General features: G+C 41.5%; 1 protein-coding gene across 2 annotated transcripts in view; it reads left to right on the forward strand.

Annotated features, from left to right (window-relative positions):
* Nucleotides 1-20,032, forward strand: part of ANO6 (anoctamin 6) — a 239,406-nt gene that overhangs the window by 17,063 nt on the left and 202,311 nt on the right. The gene's annotated exons all lie outside the window — the stretch shown is intronic.

Consider the following 20,032-nt stretch of genomic DNA (forward strand, 5'->3'; position numbering starts at 1 on the left):
GGGAATTAGCTATAGGTCGATGCACAGACAAAAGAGCCTCACCCTGTTTAACAGGAACTAGAAGACATTTTAATTAAAAGGAGTAATAAGTGCTGTGAAAGGTAAGCTGGGGTTTGTTATCAGTTTTCCAAGAGAGTTGGTGTGTATGCTGCTATTATTGATTTTCTTTTTTTAGGAGGTAGCTGATTGAACCCAGGACCTCATACATGTGAAGCAGGCACTCAACCACTGAGCTACGTCCGCTCTCCAATGATAGTTTTTTTTTCATTTGTTTGTTTGCTTTTTAGGAGGTACTGGGGACCAAACCCAGGACCTCGAACATGAGAAGCAGGCGCTCAACAGCTTGAGCTACATCCGCTCCCCAGCTATTGTTAATTTTATGTTTCACGAGCTCTTATATATGAAGTTCAAAATGGATTGAAAAAGATTCTTTTTTGAATATATGTTTTTTAAAAATTAAGGAAGCTTACAGTTTTTTCACATGCTTTGTATTTACTGAAAAGTGACTGAGTTTTCATCTGCAACTAGAATAGAAATATATGTGCTCATATTTTGCAAATATATGGAGAAAATTCATTATCTGTAATTTCTGCTTGTTTCTTGCTTGTTTATTTGATTTGTCTGCAAGTAGTGAGAGATCGTATTTGGATAACAAGTAATAATCGTGATGAATTGCTTTGTAGCTTTGTAATGGTTAAATTAATTCATTGTATTAATATATAGAAGTCACCTTGGTCATGCATTTTGAACTTTTAAAAGCACCGCTTCCACAGTATTTCCTAGCCATGACAACCTGGATTGAAGTGTTTACTTTTTTTTCTACATATCTCTGTTTCCTGATATATAAAGCAGAGATTGAATTTACCTGCTTTTTGGTCTCATTAGAGATATTTGTAGATAAGTTTTTTTTTCAGTGTAATTAATTGCTGCAGATTAAATGGAGTTCAGATATAGTACAGATTCCCTTCTCATTTACAGCTGTTAACTCCTGGAAATGTGCAGAATGGAGAAAATGACTTAAATTGAAGCTCATTTTCTCATAGGTACAGTGTTTAAAAGAAAATTATCCTAATTTTTGCTGTGTTTTATAGAAATAATTACAAATACTTTAATCAAATATAAGTGCTTTCCAAATAGTTAAAAACCTGATTGAGTAGGGAAGCACAGTAACAATATAAATCCTCATTTGATGACAAAATAGAAAAAGTTTCTCTTCATATTCTTTTCTTTATGATTCCTGCCTTAATGGTATTGATTTTATTGTCACCAATAGAAGATGAATGAATGAAAGCCTTCATGGTTTTGTGGACTTCAGAAAGGCTTTTTTTTTTTTTTTTTTTTTTAAGGTACCAGGGCCAGAGATTGAACTCAGGACCTTGTATGTGGGAAGCCGGTGCTCAATCACGGAGCCACATTGGCTCCCCTGAGTTGGTTTTTTCATCTGTTTTCTTGTTGTTTGTTTTTAGGAAGAACTGGGGACCACCCTGGGAACCCCCATATGGGAAGCAGTCGCAAGACTGCTCATCTGCAGAAAAGCTCTTTTTAAGAAGAATATCTGCTGGGCATTTTGAGGAAACTCGCAGGAATCCTAGTGATAGCCAATAACCGTTTTGAGAAACTGCCTCACAAGGTGCTGGCTGCCCCATTGTTTTTTCCTTACTGCTGCTCCGTTGCACACGCAGTGGTACCACACAGCGGTCATTAACTTGGGGCGTATGGATCTACAGTGTCGATTTGGGGGTGTTCTTGAACCCCCAAAATATATGGCAAATGTTTTATTTATTTTCATACTTGCAGCTCTCTGAAAAGAATTCCATAGTGTTCATCAGATACTCAAAGGGGCTTGATTCGAAAGGACTGAACTGTCAAGTGTTGTAAAACTGGAATAATTACAATGCAGAACTCATAAGAGTTAAAGTTTGTCAACTGCATAGTGCTGTAAAATTGTTAACCAACACTGTTGTATTTGAAATAGAAATGTTTTCCTGTGCTTTCCTCATAAGCTCCTACAGTGATGTTTCGTAAGGTTCACCTGCTTTGAGATGAGCCGTGCAGCAGTTCCTCTAGATATTGGGAGAAGACAAGAGAAGGAGAATGATTTAGTTTTCCATTTTTTCAACATTTTGACTTTTTCTTAAAAAGCATATAATATTATTATTGCGATAATTTTTTAAAAGGGGGGTCGAGTGTAAAATGTATGACTCCTGTTTTACTTAGGAATCTTCAGTCAGGGAGTGGTCAGAAAACCCAAATCAACTGGCCTGAACGATGCTGGACCTGAAAGCTTCAGAGGTAGATCAAATTTCAGGTCCAGCTTGCCCTCAGGCTCCACAGAAGGCACCCGGGAAGCGCCAGCTCTCCTCTTGTGGGAGCACAGTGGCTGTGGTAGTTTGCTGCTACCTGTTCATTCCTTTCCACTGTGCCGTCTGCAGGAAGAGCTCAGCACAGAGCTCAGATGGGGTTGTGTATCGATCGACCCCTGAAACTATCATTGTGAACAGGAGCTACTGGGTATTTCGATTGGCCCTAGCTGGGAGAGGAGTCACTTATGCCACGTGATTGAAAAAGGTGAATGGGTACATTTCTTTTGAACGTTGGTATTATTTCTTCCTAAAGAACTAAATCTGCAGTGAAGTCATTTATCAATTAAGTGTACTGAAATGTGATTTTCAGTATCCATAATTTAATAATTTTCTGTTTTCCTAATATACAAATTGGAGGAGGAAGACATTGTTCTGTCTTAAAAGAAAAAATTACAACTGATTTTTAAGATTGCTTTTTATGGGGTCTTTCAGAGGCGTTCCCTCCCCTTGGATTGGATTGGTGGCTCTCTCTTTAAAGAACAGATATTTCCCTGATGTAATCTACTTGTTTTCCAAATATCTCTCCAGTATAAAGCAATGGAAAAGACTTATGAGGGGGTTCTCTGATGTTAGAATTGCCACAGGATGTTAAAAGGCTGTTTCCTAATCTTAAGCGGTTGAATCTCTCTGAGCCTTTTTTCTCATCATAAAGTTAAAATGAGATAATGCATTTTACACCTTAGTATAGTTCCTGACACTGGTAGCTGTTCATATTAGCCAAATAATGCAAATCTCATGATTTCAGGTAAAATTGTGATATGTAAAATAACTTAAGTAGGGAGTTCATAAATGGTCCCATCGCTAATTACCATGCTTATAGAATGAATCTGTTAACTTTAATTTTGTGCAGAGTCTCTTGGGTGGGATTTTAGAGGTTAGATTGACGTTTTCGTTAAAAAAGCCAAGAAGATTATTAAGTTGACAGAGATAGCATATGGTACATTATTATTGTTAATAAGCATTACTTGTGTTGCTGAATTAGGTCTGAAGCTATCAAGAGGGAAATTAGCTTAAAGCACTGAATTTCCAAGTCTGTTTGTTGTATAAGTACACAGTATGTTTTTAATTTATTTTATTCCTCTTGTGACTTTATTCAGTTAAACCTGGGGCTCTCTCTTCATAATATTATAATAGGAATGAATAAAAATGAGTATATTTATTAACCTTCTACAATAAATAATTTCAATTAGAATCATTAATCAGCAACCTTCTTTGGCGTTATTGAGTAAAAGACTGAAACCTATTGAAAGTTTATTTTGTGGTTTTTGGTTTTCTCGCACTTTCCAGTGTAATCCTTTTTGAATTCTTCAGGATTTTTTTAAACCTGGGTCAATATAGTACTTTAAAAGTTTTTACGCTCGGGAATTCAAATGAAAATAAACATTGGTAACTGCGAGGAAAGAGCAGTGGGATGGAATTTGTTGGGCTTTGAAAGAGAAAGCTGACCAGTAGACAAATAATGTAGAGAGGCCAGCTGTTCTCAAACAGAAGTGGATATTGAAGGAAACCTAGAAGATTCAGGGAATTCATTCTTATAATTAGCTTAATGATATATTTTATTAAGCACTTAACTAGGTTCACATATAGACTTATTTCCCTGAGAGTGTTTAAAAGTAGACATGGCAATGAGTAATCTGAGTGTTTTGATGAAGATGTTTCAGATTGGGGTAGACCAGATGACTACAATGGGCCAATTCCAGCATACCTTTTAATGAAAGCCATCAGTGCAGGGTAAATTGTCTGCATCATGCTTTACAGTGCTAAAAACTAAGAAGGTACATAAAAAGAGCTACATTCAGTAAGTGCCAGGCACAATTATAAGTACTTTATATATATTAGCACATTTAATAGTCATAACAGTTCTTTTAGGTAGGCACCATTATTATAATCTTTTTATGGAAGATAAAGTTGAGGACTAGGGAAGTTATTTGCCTGCAGTCACACAGCAAGGGAAGGGTGAGAGCAGCACTGCAACTCTGGCTCAAGCACGAAGCTGTTTCCTGGGCAGATAGTCTAGTTAAGGAGACAAATATGAGTAACTAAAATAATAATGGACAGTATTAATATTTGATTAGCTAATATACTGTGGGATTATGAATTTTATTTCACAGTCTGTAGCATCTCATTTCAATCAATTTTTCTTTATGGACTTGGAAGTCTTGGAAGGCTCTCCCTAGGTAGAGGCTGGTCTGCCTATGACAGGGAGTTCTTGGAGTTTCTGAAAGAACAGTTTAATGAATGTTGCCTTTAAGTTACTCCTCTTTGCCCGTGTCCCCCACCCCCGTGGGTGGGATAACTTCATACTGTGTAGCTGAACCACTTCACCGTTAACAAAGCACTTTGTGTCTCACTTGATTCTTGCAACAGTCATGTTAACGAGTTGGCAGGATATCCATTTTATGAATGAGAACAAGTGCAGCCAGCTGCGCTTTTGTCGTTCGACTGCTCTGCTACGTGATTTAGAAACCTTGGGCCGAATTTTCTTTTATGTGTAGAGGGAATGTAGATGAGGTAGCATAGCCAATGTATCGGCAGAAGATGCAAACGTTTTAGAAAATCAAAAATAAAACCAGGAATTTGCAGTCCATTGACCGTAAGGAAGACCTGGCCAAAGCCATTTAAACCAAGAGGGCTCGTGCCACCACCTGTCCCCACTCAGTCAGTCTTGGAATGCTGCTCCAGTTCAGGGATAGGCTCGCCCCAGAGTGAGGCCTGCTGTTGGAGAAAGAGTCTGCTGTGGAAGTGGAAGCTGTTTCCCCGAGTCAGGTTTGTAGTTCAATGATGTAGCATGTTACTTGACCTCTCTGGTCCTCGAATTGTCTTATAATCGTGATGTTATCTTTTGGTGGCTGCATATAGGACTTTTGTGAAGATGAAATGGTCGAGGAGATGTTAAAACTCCTTTGAAAGATTTTGATTGGCAAGCTGATATTAAAATATGTGTGGTCCAGGGATGGAGAGGCTCACCCCCACTTGTACCTGGAATGCTTTGTAAATACGGGACCTTAGTTTGAACTGAAACACAGTAATTTTCCTATCGAAGAAGGAGACTTTCAAAATACATGATTAAAATTTGTTCTCTGATAATCGGGGAGAGTGCATCACACAGGAAATTTATCTAATTTGTATCATGTTCCTGAGATAGTCACAAATATTATTTCCTAATGTGTGATCAGCATTTTGAGTCATTCGTCTGAGGTAATTGTAATTCCTTTGGATTACAGTCTCCCTAATTGTATTTAGTTGATAAAATGTTATGCAAGCTTATAAAGGTGTGCAAACCTGGAAAATCCTTGGCTTAATAGAACCCGTCTAATTCTAAGGTGCTGTCATCCATTGGAAAATCAGTATGCTTTGCTGAGGACTAATTTGTTGGCAGGGCAAAGCTTTCTCATTTTAAAGTATTTCAGGGACCTCTTTGTTGTGTTGAGGCTAGGACAGGAGGATAAAAGAGTAAGGTATCCATCAGGTAATAAAGTTGACTTTCAAAAATCTTGATATTGATATTTCCTTCTTCTGGAGGAAAATAGTAGACACTGGTAATTTTGTACATGCTGATAGTTTAGCTACTTTTCCTTTTTAAACAGTTGCAGAACTTAATTCTGTATCCTTAAAATTGTCTTCTTTACTAATTAATACTTTAATGAACACAATGCCTGAAAGACTTCAGTACTTAACCAGAAAGTTGCTTCCTGAGCAGACCATTAATCTGCAATTTCAAGTTGGTGGTGAGCCTTAAGAGGACCTGAAATGCTTGCTGTCAGCTGTCTCACGCAGAAGGCTAACCTTGGTGCGACAGTTTGAGATTGTGTTTGTGAATCCCAAAAAGAGAGAGATTAGGTTTGTAAACCAATCTACTCCTCTGGGTGTGATACCCTTTGATTGTATTAGATTCAGCTGAGATGTCTTTTAAATTATCTGTTAAGATTCAGGCTTTGATTCAACCAGGTTGAGTCCCCACCCCTTGGTGGGCTGATAAAAACAGTCAGTCAAGAAGACACCCAGGAAGAGAGAGAGAGCTGTCATGTTTGATATTGGGGCCCCAGGAAGAGATGGATCATTTGTCTGGGAGCTTACAGCTGGCCTTGGGAAGACAGCCGAGACTGATAAAGAAAGCCCAGAGAGAAGAGCCTTAACTAGGAAAGAGAGAGGACTGGAAGACCTGCCACCACCTTGCTGCAACACGTGGCAGCTGACTTTGGTGAGAAAGCAACTTTGAGTTGGACTCTTCAGGGCCTTGTAACTGTAAGATTTTACCCCTAGTAAATTCCCTGTATAAAAGATTTCTGGTACTTTACATCAGCACCCCTTTGGCAGACTAACACACTTGGGAAGCTTAATGTTGCCTTTCAGCTAACTGAGGAAATAAAATTAAAGCACTATTTTACTCGTCTAAAACTAGAACTTAATGAATTGGAGCAAAGTATTGGCCACCTAAGTACTAGAAAAAAGTAATGTTCACTTGAAGATAATTCACATGGAACAGGACTGTGGAAGTAATCTTACTTGTCTATGTGTGTGTCTGTGTGTATTTTTTTTTTTTTTTTTGCAGGGGGAGGTGCTGGGGATTGAACGCGGGACCTCCTTACATGGAAGGCAGGTGCTCAACCATAGAACTACATCTGCTCCCCAAGGATTATGTTTTTGTTTTTTTTTTAAGATTTATTTATTTTTATTTAATTCCCCCTCTTCCCCCGGTTGTCTGTTCTTGGTGTCTATTTGCTGCATCTTGTTTCTTTGTCCGCTTCTGTTGTCGTCAGCGGCACGGGAAGTGTGGGCGGCGCCATTCCTGGGCAGGCTGCACTTTCTTTCACGCTGGGCGGCTCTCCTTACGGGGTGCACTTCTTGCGCGTGGGGCTCCCCTACGCGGGGGACACCCCTGCGTGGCACGGCACTCTGCGCGCATCAGCACTGCGCATGGCCAGCTCCACACGGGTCAAGGAGGCCCGGGGTTTGAACCGCGGACCTCCCATGTGATAGGTGGACGCCCTAACCACTGGGCCAAGTCCGCTGCCCACCCTACCTGTATTTTTGAGGTAACTACCGCTTGTCTGCATCAGTGAAGCAAATTTTGGTCAGCAGTTTTAATTCTGTTCCTCTCCAAATAGTAATACTCCCCTAATTTCAGCGCAGGTAAATGCGTAAGATGCAGCCTTAAGAAAAGAAAAAGTCAGAATTATCCTGAGTAACTTTTAAAAAGAGGGAGAAGATACACCTTTAAAAACATGCCCCAGTTCTTTTTGAGTTCATGTGGTAAAATGTAATGGTGAAAAGGTGGGGGCGGGATGGGCTCTTTGAAAGAAAAGAGCTGGGAGCCTGGAGACCTAGGTGTTAGTTTTTTTTTTTTTTTAATTCAAATTGCATTTTTTTTAATTGACTTTGTAATAATATTACATTAAAAAAATATATATATGAGGTCCCATTCAACCCCACCACCCCCACCCCACCTCTCCCCCACCCAGCAACACTCATTCCCATCATCATGACACATCCATTGCATTTGGTAAGTACGTCTTTGGGCACCTCTGCACCTGATGGTCAATGGTCCACATCATGGCCCATACTCTCCCCCATTCCATCCAGTGGGCCCTGTGAGGATTTACAATGTCCGGTGATTGCCCCCGAAGCACCATCCAGGGCAGCTCCAAGTCCCAAAGGTGCCTCCATTAGGTGTTAGTTTTAAACCTGTTGGTAATTCGTGACCTTGGGCAAGGCACTTAGCCAGTCTGGGTCTCCATTTCCTCAAAAGCAGGTCGAAAGTGCTTGACCAGCAGCTCTTTAAAGTCCCTTCTGGATTCTGGGATTCTCTGTTGTTGCACAGCAAACTGTCCTTCCGTTTTAACATGTCTCGTGATCTGGCAGCGGCTGAGTGGTACTCGGCTGGCAGATGGGCTGGTGTGAGGTGGCTTCAGTCATGTTTCTCCGACCTGGACAGGGATGTCTGGGAGACTGAGCTCAAAGGAGGGGATTCATTAGAGAGCTCACATGTGGCCTCTCAAAAACGATACAAAACACATACAGCGAACTCAAACGTACCACGCCTCCTCCACCCCACCGAAACCCAGATCCCCCAGTTTTAACACTTTGCCACATTTGCCATACCATTCTTTGTCTGTTTTCTGAACGTTTGAGAGTAGGTTGCATGTATCATGCTTTTGACACAATAGTGTCATGAGAACAAGGATGTTTCCTTATAGAACCACCTTAGATACAGTTATCAAGTTAAAGCAGTGTGTATCAAGTTAAAGAAATTTAATGTAAATACCGTTACTACAAAGCTTGCAGTCTGTATTCTCATTTTTTCCCCCTTGTCCCAGTACTGTCCCTTTAAGTCCCTGTGGTTAGATCCCATCCAGGATCATGTATATTCCATTAATTGGCACTGAATCTTTAGTTGCTTTATATTTTTTAAATCGTGGAAACACATAGTACATGAACTTTCCCAGATCAGCCACTTCCAAGCATAGCATTCAGTTGCATTAATCACATTCACAATGTTATGCTTTCCTCACCCCATCTATTACCGTAATTTTTCCGTCATCCCAAACAGAAACCCTGTATACTTCATATTTAAACTCCTCATCCCCCATGCCCTGGCAACCCTGTCTCTAAGAGTTTGGATGTTCTGGTTATTTCATATTAGTGGAATCATGCTGCTTATTCACTCAGTATTGTCTCCAAGGTTCATAATGTATTGGCATTCCTTTTTAAAGCTTAGTAATATTCTATGTACATATAATATATACCACAATTTGTTTATGCATTCATCTGCTGATAGACATTGGATTGCTTCCACCTTTTGGCTGTTGTGATTAATGCTCCTGTGAACAGTGGTGCACAAATATCTGTTTGAGTTCCTGCTTCTGCTTTTGGGCATGAACCTCAAAGTGGGATTCCTGGGTACTATGGTAGTGCTGTGTTTCGCTTTTTGAGGAACTGTCAACCTGTTTTCCACAGCAGCTGCACCCTTTTGTATTCCCATCAACAGTGAACGCACCCCAGTTCCTATTTCTCTGCATCCTTGTTAGGACTTAACTTTCTGTTTTTAAAAATAACAGCCATTCTTATGGGCATGAAGTGGTATCTCAGTGTGGCTTTTATTTGCTTTTCCCTAATGGCTAATGATGTTGAGCATCTGTTCATGAACCGATTGGCCATTTGTATATCTTCTTTGGAGAAATGTCTATTCGAGTCGTTTGCCCATGTTTTTATTGGGTGGTTGTCTTTCTGTTGAGTTGTAGGAATTCTTTACATACTCTTGCTATTAAATTCTTATCTCATGTATGGTTTCCAAGTGTTTTCTCCCATTCTGTTGGTTGTCTTTCCACTTTCTTGATAATGTCCTTAGATGCACAAATGTTTTTGATTTTGATGAAGTCCAATTTAACTATTTTTTTCCCTGTGTTGCTTATGTTTTTGGTGTAAAGTCTAAAGATCTCTTGCCTAATACAAGGTCCAGAAGATACTTTCCTATGTTTTCACTGAGTTTTATAGTTTCAGTTCTTATATTTAGATCACTGATCCATTTGAGTTAATTTTTATATTTAATTTTTTAAGCTTACATTTTATTCAGCTTCCATCTTAGGGTCCTTTAATCACTGCTTGGTTAATTATTATTATTGGTGTTATTTAACATAAAAAATACTGCAGTCTTGAAAAGCAGAGTTTATGAGCGTTTGCCATGGACTTGACTTGGGATAAAGGGCATGGCATATTTTCCAGCATTTTCGTTTCTGATATGTGGTTGCTGAGATAAAGAAGCTGATGCTAGTGCCATCTCCACCTGGCGGAGCACACAGATAGTCACACGCAAAAAACTAGAACATATCGGCATTTGGAAAGCAGAATAGCGATTTACGATGAAACAACCTGATTCCATGCATCATATTTCCATATTTTTGAAGTTAAGTAAAACACTTTGAACTCATTTTTCCTGGAGAACTGTTTATCCTGAATATGACAGGTGGCATGGTAAAGGGTTTAGAGGTATTATTTACACATATTACGGGAAGGTTGCCAGAAAACTCCAAACACAAACATATCTGCATCTCCAAAGAAGCATAATCATTTTTTAAAATGTCTGGATGATTTCTTTTAACCACTTTAAAAATTAGCATCTGTTTATAAAAATGACACATCTCCATTGTTTTTTAGAGACACATGCTGAAATTTGGCCCATAGTTCGTGTTCTCATTAAATATCCATTTCACTACTGTGAAGGAGTTTTGCTACCGTGGCCCATAAAGCTTAGCACTGTTGGAGCACAAAAAGATTATAAAAGTGATGCACTTGGACAGAGGTTGGAAATAGCCTTTGCAGGAGGCAATTTGCCCTTTTATGAGGCCAAAACAATTTAGAAACTTTCCAAGGTTCAAAGTCAGTTGAAGGGGTAGTGGTGCGAACAGCATTTAACTTCTGTATATTTTTTATGTTATTCATTTAATTTGTATAAAATAGTTTGATCATCAGCATAATTACATGAAGGTTTAGATATGGGCTGTGAGGAGCAAATCATAATAAGAATATGGTCTTAAATTAATCTCTTTAAGTTAACTTTGAGGATTTGTGGAAACTGTCACACAACAATATCTTTCTTCTGAGACTTCCTTGTATTTTCTTGTTTACTCTCTGCAGATGCAATATTTATTAAAGACTTATTGTGTATACTTCTTGAACTGTCAACTCCTCTTGTTTTGCTGAAAAATTCCTTTACTTTATTGATGGTGAGGTGTTTTCAGACCAGCATAACATATATCAATATCTTAACAGGCAGCAGGGGCATTGTATAATTTGGGCTATTTAATGTCACATGTATTTAATTGCACAAGTTTTGTCATTGGAAGAAAACGGTAATATACAGAGAAAGAAAAAAAGAAACCCAAACAAAAGAAATTCGACACCTAGTAATGCCTGTTAACATTTTGATTTGTGGTAGGAATGAAATAAAAATATTTAACAGCCAAGAAGGCCCAGTACCAACCACACAGAATAGATACTGCCAATACCCAAGTCATGCCTTCCTCCTAGAGTCAGTCTTGGGTAATATCTCTCTGGATATTTTTCCACGCATGTATTGACATGGTATATACTTTAAACAATTAGTTTTATTACATTGGGCAATCCTGAAGCTCCTGGAAGATCTCATAGATTGATGCTACCAACTTAAATCTATGAATGAGAAATAGAAGTTGAGCCCACAGAATTTTTTTAAAAAGTAGGTTTGTTTACTGGTTTGTGCATGAAATTACTTTTTACTTAGCTTGTTAAACTGAAAATAATGGATGATTTCAGTTTAGTAAATGTAAGGTAATATAAACATCTCTTGAAAAGATACATATACTTAAATTATCCTCATCCTGCTCATTCCCAGCGGACTTGAAGTCAGTGGGATTCCAGAGCTTGCCTGTCATCTCCAAGCCCCCACCACTGATCCAACTGCAGAGAAGAGGAACCACAAGGCGGAAATATTAAACGCTTTTTAAAAAATAGTTTATGGTAGTAATGTTGATGCCTTTAATGATAATGAAATATGAAATTGGGATCCGTGGAAGAAGCACAGGATTTAAGAAGTCTTAAGTATTTCCCCTAAATCTGCCCATGATTATAAGTCAGATTATATACAGTATCGAGAACCTGGATTTAAATGATTAACCTCTTACTACAAAGATGTAAGATCTCAAAACGTGGAAACAGATCATTGAGGTGTTCTTCTGAAATCTATGAATGCGTTACTTTGAGTCTGTTATTTGGGTTATCGGTGATCCCCAGTATCATGATTTTCCTTTAGTGATTTGGATGGATTTCCAGCCAAGATTCCTCCCAACTTGATGATTCCCTAATTGTATATTATTAATCCTTAGAATGAGGCTAGGAATGCTTGATTTAGGCTTGATATTTGTAAATGCTCTTTAGAACTCTCCAGAACGTTCCCTGATCTGAAGAGTAAGGGGATGGCACAGAAAGGAAGCGGCAGTAGGGAAAGGCTTTTGAACTACAGTTTGGAGGTCCAAAGGATGGTTATTCCAAGATTCAGGAAACACAGAATTTAAAATAATTGTCCATACTTCCTGAAGGTAGGCCAACAAATAAGGGGAGAGAAGAAGATAGAGATTTTGTTGATTGTTGCCTGGGCAAGGCTGTCCCTGCTGGATCCATGACTCTGACCCAAGAAGATAATTTTTCTTGTCATCTTTTTTTTTAAGATTAATTTTATTAATATTTATCCCCCCCCCCCCGCCCTCCCCTGCTCATTGTTTTGTGCTTGCTGTCTGCTCTCTGTGTCCATTTGCTGTGTACTCTCTGTGTCTGCTTGTCTTCTCTTTAGGAAGCACTGGGAACCAAACCAGTGACCTTCCTTATGGGAGAGAGGCAATCAGTTGGTTGAGCCACCTCAGCTCTCTGCTTTGTTGTGTCTCTCATTGTCTTTCCTCTTGGTGTCTCCTTGTTGTGCCATCTCACTATGACTGCCTGTCATGCCAGGTCGCTGTCTTGTGTGTCTTCTCCAGGAGTTACCAAACCCAGGACTTTCCATGTGGTAGGCAGGCGCTCAATCACTCGAGCCCTGTCCGCTTCCCTTCGGTTATGTTTTCAGAAGGCTAACACAGATCAAAGAACGTAGGTCACAAAACTGTGAAATTGGATGTTCTGAATGGATCTCCTTTGTTTTTACTGTGCTCTATGGGAAAACATTTAACTTGGTGGGCTGTTTATTCATTTGCCTCATTTTTGAACCTGAGGTGTTTGTTTTTTGAAAGCCTGCTGGGGCTGGAGGCCACCGTGAGGTGAAGCAGCAGCAGCGTGTGTCAGAGGACCTGAGAACATTCCTCCTCTTGTCTGCTCCTCACTGCCTTCACACCAATAATTAACTTTTGCAGTTCACCAAAGGCATGCACAGACCTTACACTTTAATTGTAGTATGCTAAAAAAAAAAGGAATTTAGAAGTAACTGAAAATTGTTTTATGTACTCACACCCGAGTTGATTTTTGTTACCTGGCTGCATAGTTACTGTTATCCCATTTTAACAGATGAAGAAACTGAGGTGCAGACAGCGTCAGTACCTTGACCAAGGCGTGTAACTAGCAAGCGTATGAGTGGAGGCTGGATTGAGACCCCTAGCACCAGACTATGTCCTTAGCCGCTGTGCAGCCCTGTCTCCCAGTGGAAGACTTCGTGGATTTTAAATTGCATGTACTTAAAGAATCTACTCTTTGCTGTCACATTTTAAGTTTATTTTTGGAAAATTATATAAATACAGTTTTAGTTTTAGTGATTTGTGTGTGTTTTAAAATTTGGCTAATGTTGTGTGTCACACTCTGGTGGAATAAACGTAAAATGGTGACATTTAATTTTTCTACTACCTGTATGTATGATTAAAGAGATGGTAAAAATTCCCCCAAAATTTCAAAAACATAAAAGGTTAGACCTAATTATCTGTTGAAAATGAAGTAGAACTATGCATCATGGCTAGGTTTTTCTATAAACAAAAACGCCATGCATTCAATGCATAAGAGCAAGTTTTCCTGGTACTGTTGTTTATTACATATTTTTATCTGAATATCAAGATGTGAAATATTCATATTTTTAAAAGAGATTTATTTTATTTATCCCCTCCCCCCCATTGTTTGTGCTCGCTGTCTGCTTTCCGTGTCTGTTCACTGTGTGCTCTCTGTTTCTCCTTGTCTTCTCTTTGGGAGGCACTGGGAACCGAACCTGGGACCTCCCATGTGGGAGAGTAGCTTTCAATGGCTTGAGCCACCTCCATTCCTTGCTTTGTTGTCTCTATCATTGTGTTTCCTCTTTATGTCTCCTTGTTGTGTCATCTTGTTATGTCAGCTCACCATGCCAGCCCGTTGCGCCTACTCGCTGTCTTCCTTATTTTCTCCCGGAGGCACCAGGAACTGAACTCATGGCCTTCCTGTAGTAGGTGCGAGCTCAATCACTTGAGCCACATCCGCTTCCTGAAATAGTCACATTTTAACATAACCCTCATCAAAAACTTGATTCGTCAAATTTTTAAGTCCCTCATCTGTTTTATAATGGAGAATAGCTGTCTTAATTTCACCATTGGTAAATACAGATCTCTTACATTGTAACTAAAAAATTAAGTTACCCTAATTTTTATTTGCCCAAATTACCAAACTCAAAATTGATTCCTGTTGACCAGCGTGTTCTTAATTTTATAGTGTCTTATTTTCCATAATGTATTCATATATCCCTTGTCCTTCTCTCGCCTTCCTTCCTTTCTTTTGTTACTCTGGTATTTATTGACATTTTTAATCGTGGTTACCTACTGGAGAAGATAAACCATCAGCACAGCATTCTCTCTGCTGCTCCCGTAAGCGCAGGCATGTTGTTAGAGGAGGTGGCAGTGGGCAGTTTTCCTTGGTACCAAAGAAACCGTCATGGAATCGGAGGGCCTGCCTTAATTTCAGAAGATTCACCCCAAAGTCTTTTTTTGTTTTATTAGCACAATGCTTTTTTAAAAAGATTGATCTGATTGATTTTCCTCCTGCCCGCGGCTTGTTTTGTTATCTGTTCTCTGTGTCCATTCGCTGCACGTTTTTCTGTGTCTGCTTGTCTCCCTTTGTTGCGTCATCTTTTTGCACCAGCTGTCCGCAAATCGCAGGCCAGCAGCTCTTTGCTGCGCCCAGGCCTTTCGCGGCGCACCCGCCAGCCTGCCCTCACCAGGAGGCCCCGGGACTCGAACCCAGGGCCTTCCCTCTGATAGACGGGAGCCCAATCAGTTGAGCCGCAGCCGCTTCCTAGCACAAAGCTTTTTCTTTGCCCAGAGCTAGAATCAGTAGCGGAGACCATAGCAGAATTAATGGAACTGTCCCAGCTTACATCTTAACTGGCAGCGCGAGTTGGAAGGAAAGCCGACTGTCGGCTCTACCTGGATGGCTACATCTTGCTTCTGCTTCTGGCCCCAGGTCCCTGCAGTATATACTCTTGAAGCACTTGCATCTCTTTTTTATGATCAGTGTGCCTTAAAATTCAGTGTGTGTGTGTACACATACATATGCATACACACTGTTGACAGAGATGAAAGATGAAGAAGACACAGTATCTTGCCTTTGCTGGCCTCTTCAAACACTGCCAGTGCAGTAAGCATTTCAAATTCTGGTGCTTTCCTGGCTTTCTAAACCACATTTGCTTAAGGCAATGCAGGTAATTTATTTTCTTATCTGTCGGTTTGTCATTGCATGGTACTTTGGAAGGGCTAGTGTTTTCCATTTATTTGGTGGTTACTGCTGTTAATCATTACAAAATCTTATTATTACTGCTCATATATCAGGAAAAAAAATTTGAGTTCTAGCATTCAGATGTGGGAAAATAATTCATGAAAAGAGGAAACTTCTTATGCAAATGTAAGTAACTGACAGAATAAATATGGGCCCAAACTCTTGCTACTATAATCATTTTTTGACCTTAGCCACCCTTTGTACAGCCCACGTAATGACTGTTTGATATTTATTATAAAGCATATTAAATTCCTTGATTAACTGAGCCTTTCATTTCTCTTTTTTGTTTCATAGAGCAGTGAACTAGATTGTTCCATTATCATTCTTACCAGAAAATTTATAAAATGTATAAATTTATTCATAAATGTATTTTAAAGTGGAGATATATTAATGTATTACTGGGTATGAGGAAGAAAAAACATTTCCTGTTTGAATGGCAGGCACACGATTATAAATTTACTTCCTACTGAATATTAACCATCCACTCCATATGGCTGGTGGATAAAGCACTGAGAGGTACCAGGGGATGCAAATTCTTACCCTCGCCATGGACCTTTTATGTGATTTTGTTTAATTTTTAAAATTGACTGAGCGACCTTTGAATTAAAAAAAAAAAATCACTCTTCCTGAGAAGTCCAAGGACAAGAGGATCTGGGCATGAGTTTTTATTCCTTCCTGTCTCCTCTTGCCCTCCGGGACCTGGGCTCTCTCGGCTCTGACCCTGCCTTCTGCTCTGCTGGATTTAGAATACGGGGCTTGCTGAGAGCGCCAGCCGCGTCCCACTTCTGTCCCTTTCTCTCCTGTTCGTGTTTTCTCTGAGCAATCTCATTTATTCGTCCCTGGAACTTCAGACGTGCCCGCCGTCTGCCGGGTCCCCGCCTTGCCTTCTCTCTCTCCCTTGGCCTCCTCAGTCTGGCTCACCACCGGTGGCCCTGCACCCAGCAAGGCACCTGGACTGTGTCCCTAGTTGAACCCGTTGTCTGCCCCCACCCTCCAGCCTCTGCGCCCTCCTACTCTCTCTCAGTGAGTGGCACCCACCGTCCGCCCAGGGACGGCCTCGACCACTTGCTTCTCTCCTCACACCACCCTGCTTCCTTTCATCACCAGTTAGATTCTCTTTGTGCTTTCCCTGTCACTTCTTCTGCTCTGTCCCATATGCCCCTGCCTGGGTCCAGCCTTCGTGTCTCCGCTGGACTGTCGTCATTTCTAGTGTGTACTTTAGCCTTCCATCTCGTCCTTGCAAATCCATCCCCCTTCCTCCTCCACGCCAGAGTAACTGTCCAAAACACGTGTCACCCTGCTGCTTACAAGTGTCAAGGAGGAAAACGCTACCTTTTACCAAGACTACAAAAAGGTTAGAAGAAATACCAGGGCTGTGCTGTGCTTCCTGCACGGGAAGACAATGCTGCAAAGGTGTTCGTTCTTCTGGACTTATTTTTAGGTTTATTACAACACTGATCAAAATCCAGGAGGACTTTCCTGAGAGAAATTGAACACGTGTGAATAAGTAAGAAAAAAAAATGTTTAGGAGCGTTGTAAGGAAACTTCGTGTTGAATCTCAGCTCTGCTACGCCTTGGACTTGGAAGACTGTGTCTTCCTCTTAAGAGGAGATTACAGGGAAGCGGCTGTGCTCAAGCAGTTGAGCTCCCCTTTACCATATGGAGGACCAGGGTTCGATCCCCAGGACTTCCTGGTAAAAAAAAAAAAAAAAAAAGAAAAAAGGTGTCCCAGACCTGGAAGGTGAGGCGCGGGCCCTGTGTGCAGGGAAGCGACACACCCAAGGGACAATGATGCAACCAGGTAGGAAAAAAAAAAGATTACAGAGCTAGATTGTGGAGGGATGGCAGAGTAGGAAGCGCCAGGTGTCCGTCCCTCCACCAGAAAAACTCTCCAACAGGCAGAGGCTGTCGGAAAAACTGTTTTGAACCTCAGGAGTCCAGTAGAACACTGTACAGCTTCCTGGGAAGAGCGGGAGGAAGAGGCTGATAAATTACCATGAATGCCAACCGGTGACTTGCTGTCTGGGCACGGCCGCACCGTCGCCCACCCCCACCCCGCGGTGGACAGCCGCCGCGTGTGGCCCCTGGCGGAGCTGGCTCGTGCCAGAAAGAGACATAAAAATGCACGTTCCCAAGATCGGGGGTGGGCACAGGCGGCCACAGCTTTCGATTAGCTATTCGGATGCCCCGAGGGCGGCCGTCGTGCCCCCTGGCCCTGGTGGAGGAGATTTGCAGATGGCACGCTTGCCCGAGCTGTGGAGGACACCTGGGGACCCAGGGGACGCTCCCCGCGCCGCTCCCTGCCCTCCCTCACGTCCTCCTAGCGCACCGACCCACCCTCCCTTACTGGGTCCCTGGCCTTGTTCGGGCTGGAAAAACCCCCACGTGGGAAGCTCCTCTCCTCCTGCCTGGCTGCCCCCCCCAGAATGTGCCCCCAGGAGAAAGCCGTTTCAGCTGAGGAAGCAGAGTAAGAAAGAGTTGAGGCAGGTGGCTTGGGGCAAAGGCTTACCTCTTTTCCTGGTGCACCGCTCAGCCGGGCGCTGGAACAGAAGAGCTCCTCAAGGAAGGGAGCAGATAGTTTTCAGCGATAAGAGGCTTTTCTTTTGAAGCGAGGGAGGTGGTGCATGATTGAATCTGGTGCCGTCTGGGATGATATCAGCTGGTTCAACATTGTTGGTGGCCTGTAGGCAAAGCAGAGGACGAAGGCGGCAGGAGCCGACGTGGAGGGCACTGTTGGTCCCATTTGGATCTTTTTCAGGGGCACCCACATGCCCCGTCAGTCGGCAGGGTCAGGGCCCTTCACGGGCTTGGTAAATTAGTTTTAGTTTTCAAAGCTTAACCCTGGGATGCAGGAATCGGGCACCAGCCTTGCTGCGGCGCTCAAGCCGGCTCTGGTTCCAGAAGATTACCGACTAACAATGTGGGGGCAGAGGGGAGCACACACCTCAAGAGCTGCCAGCGTGTCAGAGGAATGAAGCAAGATTAAAAAATGGGAATTGGTCAAGACAAAACTGAAGGGTGACTTAAGTCTCCGGGTAAAGAAGGGCGCAGAGGATAGTGGGTATTATGTTCCTTGTACTGAGGCCCCGAGGATAGGGAAATTGCTCTGTTATGATGGCTTCTCAGGGAGGAATTACAGGATTCCTGTCTTCCCACACTTCTATCATATTAGCATTATTAAATTATAGATACTTGTTGATCTCATTTTTAGCATTCATGTTATTTTCATGGTTGCCTTCCCAATTTGGACCCTTGATCTAAAGAGGGAAAGGGAGGTCACTAAGGACGTTAATTGAGTACTGAAAGCAGGCTTTGGGTTTTCACTGCTCATAGCACTCAAGGGGTAGGTATAATTATTTTCGTTAATTTGCAGGAAAACTGAAACCAGCAGCGCTCGAGGTGACGTGAGGTGATGTGGGTGGTAAGTGGGTATCCTAAGCCTGTTTCTTCGATCCTGAATCTGTGTGACTCCATAGCCCTGGCTTCTAATTTATCTTCGTGTGTGACCAATCAGTGTAAACTGAGCCTGTCAGAATGCCTCCATCGCTCCAAGGGTTGCAGACTGGCTCGTCACAGGTTTGTGAAAACCTTTACCTCTGAGAACAAGTGTGCATTTGGTCCAGGCTGGCTGCTTCTAGGTACAAAACAGCCATCTATTGCTACTTCTCAGTCTGGACGGAGCATACTTAAGGGGTAACAACTCTGAAATGTATGCTTTCTGGCCTAGCAAAAAAGAAGGAAACTGTCTCTCAATATAGTAAAGATAAAATTTTGATTCAAATGACATGCTTTTGGACTGTCTCTATAGTGAAGCTAAACCCAAATGATATGAAACATAAATCTTCATCAACGATCATAGCAAGACTAGTAATTCCGGTCTAGACTAAACCTGCTGGTAACGAAACCTTCCTGTCCCTGACCACTGCTGTGCCACATCTTTTCCTGATTGTAAATGTTACATGTGGATCATTGTGGAAAGCAAGGAAAATACAGGAAACTGTAAATAAGACAAAAAGCACCCCTAATGCTTCTGCCCAAAGGTAAACCACTCTGAATACTTGTGTGCTTCTTTCCCAGCCTCTCTTTGTGCAGAATGTAGTTTTACATAGATACTGTATCCTCCCTTTTCATTCAACTTGGCTCCTGAACATTTGCTGTTTTTGAAAATGCTTCACAAGCCATATTTAATGGCCACATAACATTCCTTCACGTAGATTTGCTTGACAGCGTTGACTAGCAGACATTCAACAGATACATATTTTGTGCCTGCTGTGAGCTACGACCGTGAGAGTGAACAAAACATGGTGTTTGCCCTCCTGTTTCAATCTGGTGGAAGAAATGGCCAACAAGCAGTCCTGTTGAGGGATAAACACAAGAATTACGGGAGTACATAGGAGGGGAGCCTAACCCTGGAGTTATAGTTTGTT

This window comes from Dasypus novemcinctus, chromosome 12, assembly GCF_030445035.2.
Source record: "Dasypus novemcinctus isolate mDasNov1 chromosome 12, mDasNov1.1.hap2, whole genome shotgun sequence".
NCBI classification, from domain to species: domain Eukaryota; kingdom Metazoa; phylum Chordata; class Mammalia; order Cingulata; family Dasypodidae; genus Dasypus; species Dasypus novemcinctus.